This window comes from Dermochelys coriacea, chromosome 3 (genome assembly GCF_009764565.3).
Source record: "Dermochelys coriacea isolate rDerCor1 chromosome 3, rDerCor1.pri.v4, whole genome shotgun sequence".
Classification (NCBI taxonomy): Eukaryota; Metazoa; Chordata; order Testudines; family Dermochelyidae; genus Dermochelys; species Dermochelys coriacea.
The window spans coordinates 155,489,949-155,503,946 of NC_050070.1; positions in this window are offsets into that span (position 1 = coordinate 155,489,949).

Genomic DNA, 13,998 nt, shown 5'->3' on the forward strand with positions numbered 1-13,998 from the left:
GCATTGGCCACTGTCGGAAGACAGGATATGGGGCTAGATGGACCTTGGGTCTGACCCAGTATGGCTGTTCTTATATTTGGCAAGCTGACAACATTCTGGTCATGAATATCCTTGTGTGATGTAGGTCCTAGTGGGTTATAATGAGTTCTGTACATGAACTGGAAATATGCCCCCTAAAATACGTTGAGGGGTCAGACTTGATAAACCAGTTTGGCTTAGAGATAGAGAAGAAGTTCCTGCTTGTTTCATGTTCATAGAGCCATATGTAAATAGCCAAGTGGGGAGGAAAGAAGAGAGTGTACCAGGGCAAGTGCTGGAGTAGGACCCAGTCAAGTTCCCAGCTCTCTCCCAGGTTTGTGGGTGAGACCTAGGACAGATCTCTGTTGGACAAAGGACAACGCCCTGCTCCTTACAGTCCTCTGTGTCCATGGGAGAGAAGGGATGAATCCCTCCTTGAGAATCTCAGCAGCCTCCTAGGAAGGAGCCAGTGCTCTTCTCTGAGAACCTTCTCCTGGACCTCACAGGGGTCTGATGCTCTCACTTCGCAAGCTTGTCTGGGGCCTTGGAGTTAGTGCTCAACAGAACCAGGCAGAGCCCTGTTGTCTAGCACCAGCACCTTCCCTCTGTGCCTGAAGGAGGAAGGGCCCCAACACTGCTCTGCACTGACTGCCCTGACCACTGGTGGCCCAGTGGCTCCCAGGTATCAGGATACATTGGAAACATGGATCATCCAGTCTCTCATTTCCAGGACTCCTCAGGGCTGAGGTAAAGTTCCTGCTGCCCCTGCCCATTATGCTCACCTCCAAGACATGTTAGAGTTTATCTATGCTGGGGGTTGCTGTCAGCAACCTCTTCAACTTGGCATCCATGTCTGTGGGCAGGCCTTCTTCAGAGCCTGTCAGCGGATGGAGACCATGGGTCAGGGCTATGGAACCTGGGGCTACACCTGCCAGGCTGACAGCTGGCTCTGCAGTCCTGACCCAGAGCAGCTCTCTGCAGAGGCCTGGTGCACAGCAGGGTTGGGAACAGCCAAGCTGCTAGGGATGGGAGCTGGGCTTCCTGGGAGAGTCCAGGAACCAAAGCACAGCATCTGCAAGGAAGGGATTCCCCACACAGGGGCAATATAATCTCCTACAGAGGGGGAATCTCCCTCTGACACTTGATTAATCCTCTGGCCTGTTCCCATCTCTGCCCACCGCACCCCCAACTCAGCAGCTCCAGCTACCAAAGAGAGCAAGAACCAGAGGCCTTCCTGCTCCTGGGACAGCCGAGTAGGTTGATGATCTACCTAGATGTGCTTGTCGGCCTTCCCCATGCCCATGGTCTATAGTCCATTTAGGGCAGCGCACAGCAACTGTGATTCCTGTTCTGGATCCAGGGGCAGCTTCAGTTTTCTGGCAGGAGACTGTACATGAGACCTTGCCGTTGGGGGGTGACACAGGCACTAACATGGGCACGGAAGTTTGAGGAACAGGGCAGAGGCCTGTTTGGGGAAGGAGGGCAGGAATTTGGGAAGCAAGAGCAGAGGCTCAAACACTTACTTAATGTGGGTCAGGATGATCCCCATTTCCAAGATAGAGAAAGTGAGGCACCAGGTGAGAGAATGACTGGCCAGGATCAAGTTACCACTCAGTGGCAGGGCTGCAGTATAACCCGTTTCCTGCTCTCATCACTGGACACCGCCACCCCTCCTGTATGACCCTCCAGCCATCCTCTCCCATAGGCCATCCCCACCACTCTCCAATACCAGTCTGTTTCCATAATGGAAGCAGGCTTGTAACAGAGTTCACTCACTGATAGGTGCCACTTCTTCGCAAGGCCTGGTGTCAGAGCTTTCTTGCTGGGCTAGCGCCCCTACTGATAGTCGCTAGGGCACTCTGGCAGTTTTCTGGCTGGGAACTCAACCCTTCAGCCTGGTGACCGTCTTTTAGTCCACTCCTTCCTGGGTTGCGCTCATCCCAAACTAAAAGTCCAAAAATGTCTTTAACACAAACAAGGTCTTCTGACCCTTTGGGAAAAAGAAAAGGAGTACTTGTGGCACCTTAGAGACTAACAAATTTATTAGAGCATAAGCTTTCGTGAGCTACAGCTCACTTCATCGGATGCAGCATCCGATGAAGTGAGCTGTAGCTCACGAAAGCTTATGCTCTAATAAATTTGTTAGTCTCTAAGGTGCCACAAGTATTCCTTTTCTTTTTGCGAATACAGACTAACATGGCTGCTACTCTGAAACCTGACCCTTTGGGGACTCTTCCTCAGCCTGCCTTTGGCTCGGCCTGTTCTTGCTGGCCTTGGTAGCCCTTTCTATGGCCTTGTAGGTCCCCTTCCTTCGAGACCATGGGAGAACCAGTCCTACCCTGGATTCTAGGTTCTGCCCCAAGGCCCTGTACTGAACAGCTAGGCCTGCTCCCGTACCTTTGCTACAGTTTTCCCTGGCTTTCCCCTCAGGTGGATCTCACTCTGTAATCCATTTGACCTAGCTCCAGGCTTTATAGCCCACAGGCCAAGCCCCCCCTCCCCCCGTTATATACCCTCCTCATTAGAACCTGGCCCACCTGGAAGTTCTATTCTTGTCTAAGCTCCATCCCTTGTCATCTTGTCACTGTCACCGGTTGTGCGCTTGGACAGCCTGCACGCATGGTGTCTCCAGCTCCCCTGCCAGCTCGCTCACCAGAATGAAGAGGCCAGCCTTCTCTGCGGCAGTGCCCCCATGCTCTTCCTGCAGCCACTCATTCCCATTAACCGCTGCTTGCAGAGCCTCTTCTGAAGCCTTTAGCTTCTTCTGTAGCCTTTTTGCTACTGCCACTGCATACGCCGAAACCTTTTCCGTCAGGGTCTGAGACTCCACCTTGGACTGCTCCATCCTGGTGTTTGTCCCTACTCCAGTCAGCTTCATCTCTGGGCCAACCATTTCGTCCTTCACTTCCCTGCAGCACCCGACAGGGTGTGTTGGTGGAGGGTCTGCAAGGTCCATGGTCATCCCTGCCACCTCAATGTTGCCTGCCTCATGTGGGTTTGTGTCAGAGGAACCTTCTCCTTTCTTTCTACCTTCTTGGGGCCTTGGCCCCTTGTTTTGCCACTCAGCAATTTCCTAAGCAGGCTGTGTCTTTCGATATGGTCTGCTTCTCTGCATCCAAAACAAAAAATCTTGTCCCCATATTGGCATTAGGCCACACTTGTAAACTTTTTCATGCCCTGTTCTCCCTGGCTAACCTTCTCAGCATAGCCCAGGCATGCCCTGCTTATCTGCTCTTTTTGTCCATGGGCATAGCAGATCCTGGGTTGATTTCCTTTTGCAGGAATCTCTCACAGCTATTGCTGCTGCTGCGTCTGTAGCTCCGCCTGCACTTCCTTTTGCTTCTGTTGGTTTTCTAGGAGCTGCTGGAGAAACCCCTAAACCTGCTTTTGCTGCTTAACCAGTCCCTGGAACTGAAGTGGGAAATCCAGTGACCAGCTCGGTCCCTCGATACACCCACTTGGGAGGACAGACCTTCCTTCAGCAACCAAGACTTCCATCAGCCCCCACGAATCACAGCGGGAATTCAATCCTCCTGACTATGCCAATCCTAAACGAATCTACTCATCATTACGTGCCCCCCTGGCGGCCAGGCATGGCATCACAGAACTCTCAGAGGGCTAGCGTCCCTCATCGATGGTCGCTCCAGCACCATGGCAGTTTCTCTGCCTGGTAACTCAGCCCTCCGGCCAGGTCACCATCTTTAGTCCACCCTTCTGGGGCACAGCTTGTCTCACACTTAAAGTCCAAAGAGGTCTTTCCACGCTGGGGCTCTTGCTCAGCCTGCAGCCCTTTTGCTGGGCTTGGTAACCCTCTCCGAGTGTGTGTACGCCCCTTTCTTTGGGGCTGGTAGGGGAACTCAGTCCCACCCTGACATTGGTAGCAGCCCAGCACCCTGTACCCAACAGCTAGGTCTGCTCATTTCTCTTTGCTGCAGTTTTCCCTGGGCACTTCCTACCTCTCTTCTCAAGTTCCCCTCTAGGCTTTCCTTGCTGCTCTGAACTTTCTACCTCGTTCTCATTCCAGTTGATACCTCAGCTGGGCTGTATCACCACTGAAGTCTGGCTCTTTAGCGGGAGGTACATGGTGCCTCCCAGTTAGGGCTCATTCTGTAATCAGCTTGGCTAAGCCCCAGGCTGTGCAGCCCAGGGGAAGGTACCCTGTTACAGGCCTGCTCTGCCCATTCCTACTGTTCCTGGGCTGGGGTCTTTGCTCCCCATTTCAGACCTGATTTCCAGAGGGGCTGAGTACACACAGGCCCCACTGCCTGGAACTGGAGTTTGCTCGTTCTGGTGACTCTGACATTCAGGCCCTTCATCATTCAGAGGCTGACAGGTGTGGTGAGGGGATGGAGAAACCACACTGCTGAGCGGAAGGAGGTCGAAGAGTTGGGATTCTGGGAGCTGAAGGGATCATTTGCCCTGCAGGAAGTGGAGCTAGAGACCAGAGATGCCATGTGAACGAGACTACCTGATGCTCTCTTCATGCCTGAGGGGCTGGAGCCTCCTGCCAGAAATGCTCTCAGGAGTCCAGGTTCAAGGACATCTCTGGGGAGCTCCTTCCTAGGAACAAAACCAGGGTGATATGATGAGGGGGATGACTCTGTCCCAGAGCTGGAAGCCAGGGACGGGGGAAGCTCCCAGCCAGGCTATGCAACGGCGATCCCATTTCTCCCCCAAGAAACTCACATGCCCCAAGGAGTAAATGGCTCTTACCTCCATGAGGGAGTGGGGTCTTCCATCTAAGCCTCTTTGAGACCCAGCATTGCTTGCTTTGATGGGACGAGGTGACCTGTGCCCACTGCTCCCTGAGGTGGCTCAGCTGCAGACTGCGCCCATCTGGGAGGCTGTGGCAGAGCCCAGGGCCTGGAAGACAGCTGGGAAGGAGGCTCCTATTCATTTCACACCCAGAGACCCTGTGGAAGGTCCAAGGGGAGAATAAAGGGCAGAAGGTGAATCTAGCCCTAAGCCTCACCTCACCCACCTCCTCAAAAGTGGAGGTTTCCAACCGTCAGTGGGGCTAGGGGCTGTAGCCCTGACACAATGGCCCTTTTGCACCATATGGGGCAGGCAGAGCTCTGCCTGGGAGCAGGGGGAATGGGATGGGGGTAGACCAAGGAAAAGTGGGAGGGGAATGGGTGTGAGGGAAAGAGCTCCTGCCCCAGATGAAGGAATTTGGGGGGTAGAGGGAAAGACCCTGCTCTACAGAGAGGGGAGAGAGTTTTTGTGAGTGTCAGTGGGCTCCATTTCCCCTTCCACTAGCTCCCCATTTACAGTGAGCCAGAGCAGTACCTGCAGCAGGGAGCAGGAGTTGCTGGTGGCCTCAGAGACACAACCCCTGCAGTGTCTCAGGCACCTGGCATAAGTGCCGGATGATGCGGAGCTGGTGCATCAATTGGCCGTGACGTCCTCCTGCTGCAAGGGAACGAGAACCTCTCAGAGACTCAGATGCCCCTGAGGAATCCAGGGGAATTAAGGGCACCTGGAACCAGCAGCATTTCCACCCAGCACCTGCCCACCTCTGAGGGATGGATTCACCCTCCTGACCCCCAGAATGGAGTCTTGTCCTTTCTAGTGACCTCCAGTGCCAACCCCCCTCCTTGTAGGGTGAGCTCCTGTCACCTCCCCCTCAGTGCCCCTGACAGCTGTTCCACCTCCAATTCACAGCTCAAGTTCTCAGAACCCTCTCCTTCACCCCCACTCCCACCCAGGTTGGGCAGGGAGGAGGCTCTAGCAGGGGTGGCAGGAGGGATTCTGGCAGCAGTGAAGTGGGATGTGGGGAGGTTTTCCCAAGTTATCCTAGCCACTAATGCTGAAGCCACAGGATGGCAGCCCTGGTGAATGGGGCAGATCAGCAACCCCTGCTAACTGAATCCTCCCGTTCTCTCTAGAGTGGGTCCAGCCCTTCCAGCAGCAGAACAAGCTTCCCCCGCCATGTACCTCAGCCCTGCCTGGTCTGTCACCATCACCCATCAGTCCTTGGCCTCCCAGGCTGCCTGTGATGGGAGCAACTCTGGGTGGTGGCTCGGATGACATGGACATTAGGCCAGTGGGAATTGGGTGTGGCCCTGTGGGACAGGAGATGCTCGCAGAGGGTACTTAGGGGACTCTTCTGCCCTTCCCAAGAGCAATAGCACCATGTCCTAAGAACATAAGTCTGTGATGAGGTAATACTTGTCATTAATTAGTCTTGCTAAAGAGCTGGATTGGAGCTGCTCCGGGGACAAGCTGGCTCTCTCCTGCTCATGGAGGTGAATTCATCTCCCTTCCCAGTAGCACCTGCTCTCACTCTCATTCCCCACGAGGCTCCTTGCTGCCAGGCCAGCGAATGGTGATAGGATGGGAATAAGGCCTGGGTCCCGCCCCAATCTCTTGAATCTAATGCAGCTGCTTACCTTGTCCCCCATCAGCTGCTGGGCTTCCCCCAGGAGGGAGTAAGTGAAGAGCAGCCCAGCCTGGCTGACACATAGCAGTGGGTCGTGGATGGCCAGCAGTGCCATCGGGAGGAATAATCTTCTCTGCCCCTCCGAGAAGAACTTTCCGAAGACCTAAAACCAACAGGATGTGAGGCATTAGCAGATTGCCCAGAGTCAGGCTCCAAATCCTGGGGCTAGAACGGCATCTCCATCTAGTGGCCCCAGGAGGCAGCCGCTGCAGCGAACCAGCCACCCCCACTCCTTGAGCTGTCATATGTCCTGGCATACGGTCCTTACCCACCCCCCCACACCGCCCTGGCTGAGTTCTTGTAGCCCAGGAGCCTGCTGTCCTGGTGCCAGTCCCAGCACCAGAGGTCTTCAGCCTCATGGATGGTCAGCCCTGGGAAAGAGAGACGCAGACACATTGGTCATTCTGGTTGCAGTGCTTTTGTCCTTCCTATCCCATTGGTGGCTCCACAGTGGGCAGAGTCCTTCACTGTGTGCCTGGCCCAACAGAATTGCAGGGGGTGGTGTAGAACTGAGAAAGAGCAAGAGAGAGACTCATTCTCCAGATGGGGCCAGTCTGAGATAAATTGACTGGGGTCCTAGTCTCACTCTTCTCTCGGGTGCCATTTCCCAGCTGGGTTCCTTACCCCTCTGAAGCAGCAGCAGCTGGTAGAGCTGGTAAACTCCCTCCCTGGCCTGCTGACTGATGTCCTTGGCTGGGTCACTGATGATCAGAGCCAGCTGTGCCACATGGTGACCCAGCCTGGGGAATTCGGCTGAGTTCTAATGGAAGGGAGAGGGAGAGGGGACTCCATCAGCATTTTCCTGTCAGCTCCCAGTCTCCCTTGAGCCAGGACTCTCCTTCCCCTCAGCCCCTCTGCAGGAGGTGCTAGAGGATAGGAGCTAGAGCTAGACCCTTAATTTCCTCTGCTCCCAAGGGATCCTGGAGCACAGGGATGTCGGCAGGGCCCTCCATGAGGACTTGCTTCCCCAACTGCTCCAGGATGACAGGAAGGCATGAAACTGTAACGCGGTCCCCTTAAAAGCCCAGAGTCATCACTTAACCGGGACAAGAAGAAATTGACTCAAGCCAAGCTCATTCTCTGCTCTAACTCTGCCTTCCCAAGAGGAACACTCCTAACCCACAGCCCCTGCAGCAGCAGATCCTGCAGCCAGTTGGAGCCAGCCCACCTAGGCCTGGAGTCAGGAAGCTGGGGTCAGAGGTCACTTACGTCAAACTCAGAGAGGGTGATGGTGAATCTGAGCAGGGCTGTGCTGCTCCTAATGGCCCTGGCTCTCTCCTGCGACACCCTGGACACGATCCACTAGTTAACGTGCTGTGGGAAAAGGAGGCAGCTCAGGATCAATGGGCAGGTGCACATGTTGCGCAAATGAGACCCCCCCACACACACACACACACCCTGCAACCCCAGGGGGGTGAGACAGTGTGCGCAGGGTGGAATATCTGATTCATTGATCGCAGAGCTTTAGAAGGGGATTGTTGCCCTCAGGACGATGCTTGTATCCTGCAGGTCACAACTTGTCATTGTCTTTCTAGATTGGAACAACTTTCGGTGTCGGGACTGGTCCCATCCTCCCTGAACTCCTGATTCCTGAACAGCTCACCAGGAAGGAGACAGACCCCTCCCCCTTCCCTGGCCCTCAAGACCTTGGTTGGATGAAGGGACTGAGTGTGAGCACAATCCCCCGAGGAGTCTCAGGGCCCGTCGGAGAGAAGGGCTGATTCTCTGAGGTCCTCCTGTTTATCTAGGAAGGATCCTGTGACTCTTCTCTGAGGACCATCTTCTGGATCTCACAGGAGGGGTTCAGACTCTCACTCCCCAAGCCAGACAGGGGCCCTGTGGTTAATGGTCAACAGAACCAGGCAGAGCTCTGGCTTGAAGTCCCAGCTCCTTCCTCTGTCCTTCAAGGAGGAAGGGCCTGACACTGCATTGCATTGACTGCCCTGAGCAAGGACAGCCCACTGGGGACTGGGACTGGAAAATGGATGTAAGAATTAAGGTAAAATTGCCCCTACCCCTCTCATACGGCTCATCTCCAAGGTGTAGTGGAGCCAGTTGGTGTATGGGGACTCTGCTAGCAGGTTCCCCAGCATGAAATCCAGGAGGTCTGGCAAGACCCTATGCAGATCCTACAAAGCAAGGGACAGCCATGGGTCAGAGTTAGGGAAACTGGGGCTACACCTGCCACAGGATGGGAAGAGGGGTCTCATGGAAGAATTGGTGAGACCCCCAAACACATATCCTGGTCTCTCTTATTCACATCCCACTGCAGGCAATTAGCAAGGATTCATGGCGGGATGATAGCTGGCTCTTCAATCCATGACGGTAACATGATCTACCTGGACTTGGGTGGTGTCCTTCTCCATGCCCAGGGTGAAGATAGCATGGAGAGGGCAGCTCGAAGGAGGTGGGTCTCCAGCTCTGGCTCGAGGGCAAGTGTCATGGTGCTGGCAGGAGAGAGGAGCTGGTATAAGACTGTGCAGTGGGGAGGTGGGACTGGCACCAACACGGACATGAAACTGCAGGGAAATAGGCACAGGCTGTCAAGAATGGAAACTGAGGCACCGAGCCAGGGAATGACAAGGCCAAGGTTCCCAGACAGACAGTGGCAGGGCAGGAATAGCGCCTGTTCCCTGGACCCTGCTGCCCCTCCTGGATCTGATCCTGGGAGTGAGCCTCTCCCCAAAGCCATTGCAACATTACTGGAGTGAAAAGAACAGCCCAGCCAGGAGAGAGTGAACCTTCCCGCCACCTCTGCCAGAGGAGCCACCCTTGGGAGGTGACCTGGGAGTGGGAGGGGCAGCGACTCCCAGCCCTGGGTCTGAGCAGCTCCGGGGTTAAGGGAACTGGGCGGGAGGGTCTCAGTACCTGAGGTTGCCCACAGCAATCAGGGAGTTAGCAAGGATGGTGCCAGGTGGAGAGTTATCAGGCAGCTCCTCAATGAGCTCCTGTGAAACCCAAAGGAGACAAAGGAGCGTGTGAGATTCAGGCCTCACTGACACTTCCCAGTGAGGAGATTACACAGCCAGTGCCCCACACAGGCAGCAGGATCCCCACAACTGCCTCCCGCTCTTCCGATTCCTGCCCACTAGTGACCAATCTCAGAATTTCTCCCGTCTCTTCTCCCCAATCTTCAGCCCCAGCAATCCCTGCCCTCAGCTGCTGCTCCAGCACCTGCCATCCCCCATCCATTAGCCCGGGAAGACCCCTGCCCCTCCCCTGTCTTTCTCCTTCCTCCAGCTGCTGGGCGCCATGTCTCACTCACCACAATCCTCTCCACCACAGCTGCCTTGCAGCACTGCGGCTCCAATGTGTCCTGCCCTCTCTGCTGTGCAGCGAGATACGCGGGGTGGATGGCGAGCAGGAACATGAGCTGCTGGGCCTCATCCTGCACCCATCAGGAGTGGGGTTAGGGGAGAGAGGGCCAGTTAGCCAGGGACCTCCCTGTCCCACCCACAACAGCTGCAGGACTCAGGCCTGAATGGGGGATAGTGGGGACCTGCCCATTGTCCAAATCACCCACGACTCCTATACAAGCAGGGTCAGGAACTGGGACAGTGCCTGTGGGGGGAGGATACCCCAGCTGGTGTGTGACAAACACCCCCATCTTGGGGGTCCCAGATCATGGAGGAGAAAAGTCCCCATTAAGGCTGGTGGATCATCAGAGACAAGACCCTCTGCAGGGGGTCAGGGTGCTGGGAAGGGGCAGGACAATCTTGGTTCCAGCACAGCTGGGGAACGTTTGTACCTTTTCGTTTCCCTGGAGCTGCTCTCTGTGGCCACATCCACCCATTCCTCATCCTCATCCTCTGAGTCCATGGGGGGTCCCTGCACCAGGGAGAGAAGGGGACAGGGTGACGCCTGCTGCCAGTCGGGGGAACGACGGGGCATGGTGGGGCAATGTGCTCCCTTCCCACCTCCGGGACCCAGGGCAGATCGGGCTCCACACTCCCCCCTCTCAGTGATGCCTTTAGCCCCCAACTCCTTCAGAAGCCCATAGCAAAGTGACCCACCCCACACACACTGTTCTGGACTTCTTGGGAGGTTCCCCACCACCAACCAAACTGGAGTATCAAGGACAAAAGTGGCAGCATCTAGTGGCAGTGGGGTTCACGTGGCTCAGGCCAGACACCTGGGCGGGGGACCTGCCCCCATAGCACTGGTCAAGGGCCTGGGCCCATGGTGTTCACAGACCCCTCCTCACCCCTCCCTGAGCCCAGCCTGGCTCCTCACCTGGAATAAAGCAGCGGCATCCATTGGCCTTGCTGCTGCCCGAGTCCCAGGTGCTGCTGCTGTCTCATGGGGAGTGGGCTGAGCTGCTGGTGCTGGGACAGGGATCCTCCACCTCCTGCCCTGGGGAGGCTGGAAGGTCCTCAGTGACCGGGCAGGGTGATGCCTCCTGCTGGGAATCAGGGCTGGGCTCCTGGGGCTGGTGCTTCCCACACAACAAGCCCCAGAGCCACCCTGTCCAGCTCCCCTCCTGGGCTGGGTCCTGCCTGCCCAGCCACATCCTGGGCCAGCTCCATTTCGGCCTGGCCGGTGCCTCTCCCACCTCGGCGCCTGCGCCGGAAGAGGGTTTCCTCCATCAGAAGGCTGGGCACTTCCACCTCCTGGCCCAGCTGGGAGCTCCTTCCCTGCCGGCGGGGATGGAGGGGCCGCTCTGCTCCTGGGAACAATGGCAGCTGCTTCCCTCAGGCTCAGGGGCCACCTGCAGAACCTTCTTCCTGAACATCCTCAGGAGCCTGGCCATCCTGGAACAAAGTGGGGAGCAGGCGTGAGTCTGGGGTCAAGGCAGCCTCTCACTAACCAGCCTTTTTGGTCTCTCCCCATCCCTGCCCCAGCCAGAGCAGCTCCTCCTCCCCCCACAGGGGTGCAGGGAGTGCATTCTACACATACTGGCAGGAGTCCATTGACTGATCTGTTCCCAACATTCCCCCTCATCATCCCTGGTGCTGCAATATCCAGGGAGTCTCCTCATTTACGAGCACTGGAGTCAGTCACAAAGACCATCGGTCACTTTGGAGAAGCATCTCCCTCTTGCCGTCCCAGGCCACACTCCCCGCCAGGCTAGAGAAGGAACCGAACCCAGGAGTCTGGACTTCTCCTGGGAAACCATTCCCCACATCAAAGTCCCTAGGCATAGCAAGCCCAGAGTCCCCTCATTTCCCATTGATTTCCATGCTCAGCAGCTCACAGCGTCTGGCCCAGCTCACAGACTCTCAGCCTGGGGAAGAGTCTCCCACAAGGGAAGGGTTGGGAGCCACATTGCTGGGACCTTTCCAAACACACTGGAGATGGCTCTGGAGAAGCCCCTCCCGGGTCTGAGAGTGAGAGACTCCTGGAGGCGGTTTGCAAATCCAATCTCCTTTGGGAGAGATTCTCCACCATCTCTTTCTGCCTCTCCCCAGACAGACAGTGTATGCCACAGAGGAACCCTAATGCCACTCACTTGCTCTAGGTGATGGAGCGATGGATGGCGGATGTTCAGGGTCGCCTGCTGTCGCTCGCCTTCCTCCTTACTCTCCAAGCCCAAGGCAGGCTGGAGACGGTGGTGACCTGAGGAGTTACCCTGCCCAGCCAGCAGGCAGGGTGATGACACTGGGCAATCGATTGGCTGTGAAAACAAGATTCTGTCTTATTGCCATGGGAGGGAGAAATCCATGATCACTAGTCCTAAGAACCAATTTATCCTGTAGGTGTTGACAAACTGATTGTTTAATAATGTGTTCCAGTATCTTTCCAGGCATAGAAGTGAGGTTGGCTAGTCTGTAAATCCCAGGGTTCTCCTTGTTCCCCTTTTAAAGATAGGTACTATCTTGTTAATGGATGGGAAGATGTTCTTTTTGGGGGAATCTCAGACAAGAACTAGGGCACAGCACCTGGTTTGTTAAGGCCACAAAAATGCAAGGAGGAACCTCTTCTCTCCTCCTGGCAAAGAACCCCAGGTACCTAAAAGAGTGGGACTCACATCCCTGAATGGGCTTTAAAAAAGAGAATGGTTAAAATTTGGCCCCAACCATTTCTTGTTTCTGCAGACTAGACATTTTTTTCAAAGTTTAGAATTACTTGGTGCTCAATACCGTGAAACTCCCCTTTCTCCTTCCCAAAGGCTTTAACACCCCTTATCTCACCCAGGCTCGCAACTGCCCAGAGTTTTAGAATTGTCCCTGTTCCCATTGGAGAAATGGGGAGCCTGAGGTACAGAGAAGGGAAGTGACCTACCCAAGGGCCTACAAAGCAAGGCGATGGCAGAGCCAGAAAGAGAAGCCAGCAGCCCTGACTCCTGTTCTAACAGACAATAGACCCCCCAAAGGCAGGGCTAGAGCCCAGGATGGTGAGGAAATTTCAGTGAAACCGTTTCTGTCAGAAAATCCCATTCAGACTAAACCAGTTTGTTTCTTGAAATTATAACAAGTGGGATGAAAATTCTTTGCAAAAATATTTTGTTGCAAAACAAAAGCATCTCCTGTTTGTCACAGTGTGTTAAATTGTCTCCTCACACACAAATTTTTAGATCTCGAAAATTAGATAAGATGCTTCAGTCTGAGCTAAGTAGTTGCTGCTCTTAACAATTTCAAAATAGTAAAATACAAATAAAATAGAATATTTCAACTATTCTGTGAGGTCATAATCAGATCTGAGTAAAGGTGATAGGACACCTCATATTATGCACTGCTCCTAGTGACACTCTCCAATGGATCCCCATCCTCCACCCACCGTGAGGTAGGTAGGAGCGGATTGTTATCGCTACTTGAAAGAGGGAGAAGCTAAGGCAGAGAAAGGAGAATTGACTTGTCTTAGGTCACGCAGCCAGTCAGTGGCAGAGTTGGGAACAGGACCCAAAAGCCCTGACTTTCAAACTAATCATCAGATCTTGAATTTCGTACATTGAATGACCTGAAGAAAGTGCTCTCAAATGAGCTCCAGACTAAAAACAGTTAATAGTAATTATTCAGCAAGTATTTTAGGAGAACTAGAACGTTAGAGAGAATCATGAACTACTCAGAACCATTAATGCAGAGAAGCAGCAAAATTTGTCAGATATGTGACTGGTTATGTTGCAAATAAGTTACTTGGTCTTAAAAGAGAACAACAAGGACCTGGGTCTCCTCCCTGTCAACAACCCCCTGCTCAGCCAATCAGGGTAAAGACTGAGGGGCGGGAGGTGGAGGATTCTCACTAGGGAGCCCAAAGGATGGCCCACGTCACTGGTGGGGATCACTGTCCGAGCACTATTTCAGCTCCACATTTTTGAGTGGACCTCCCACAATGGGAGCTGCAGAGCACCCCCGTGACACACACACACACACACACACCTCCTGGTGGTGGGAGGGGAACAGGGAAAAGGACAAAAGATGTAAGAGATGAAGAGAAAGGAGGGAGGGATGGAGGAAAAGGTAAAACAAAAAGGACAAACCCTAATGTCTCCAGTGATTCTAAGGGACAAAATCCTAGGTGGGGAATAAAATTCTGCCATCTTAAGCTAGTGTTTTCCATGCCTAGAAATCAGCTGGCACCAGATGGATCAGACTGAACAG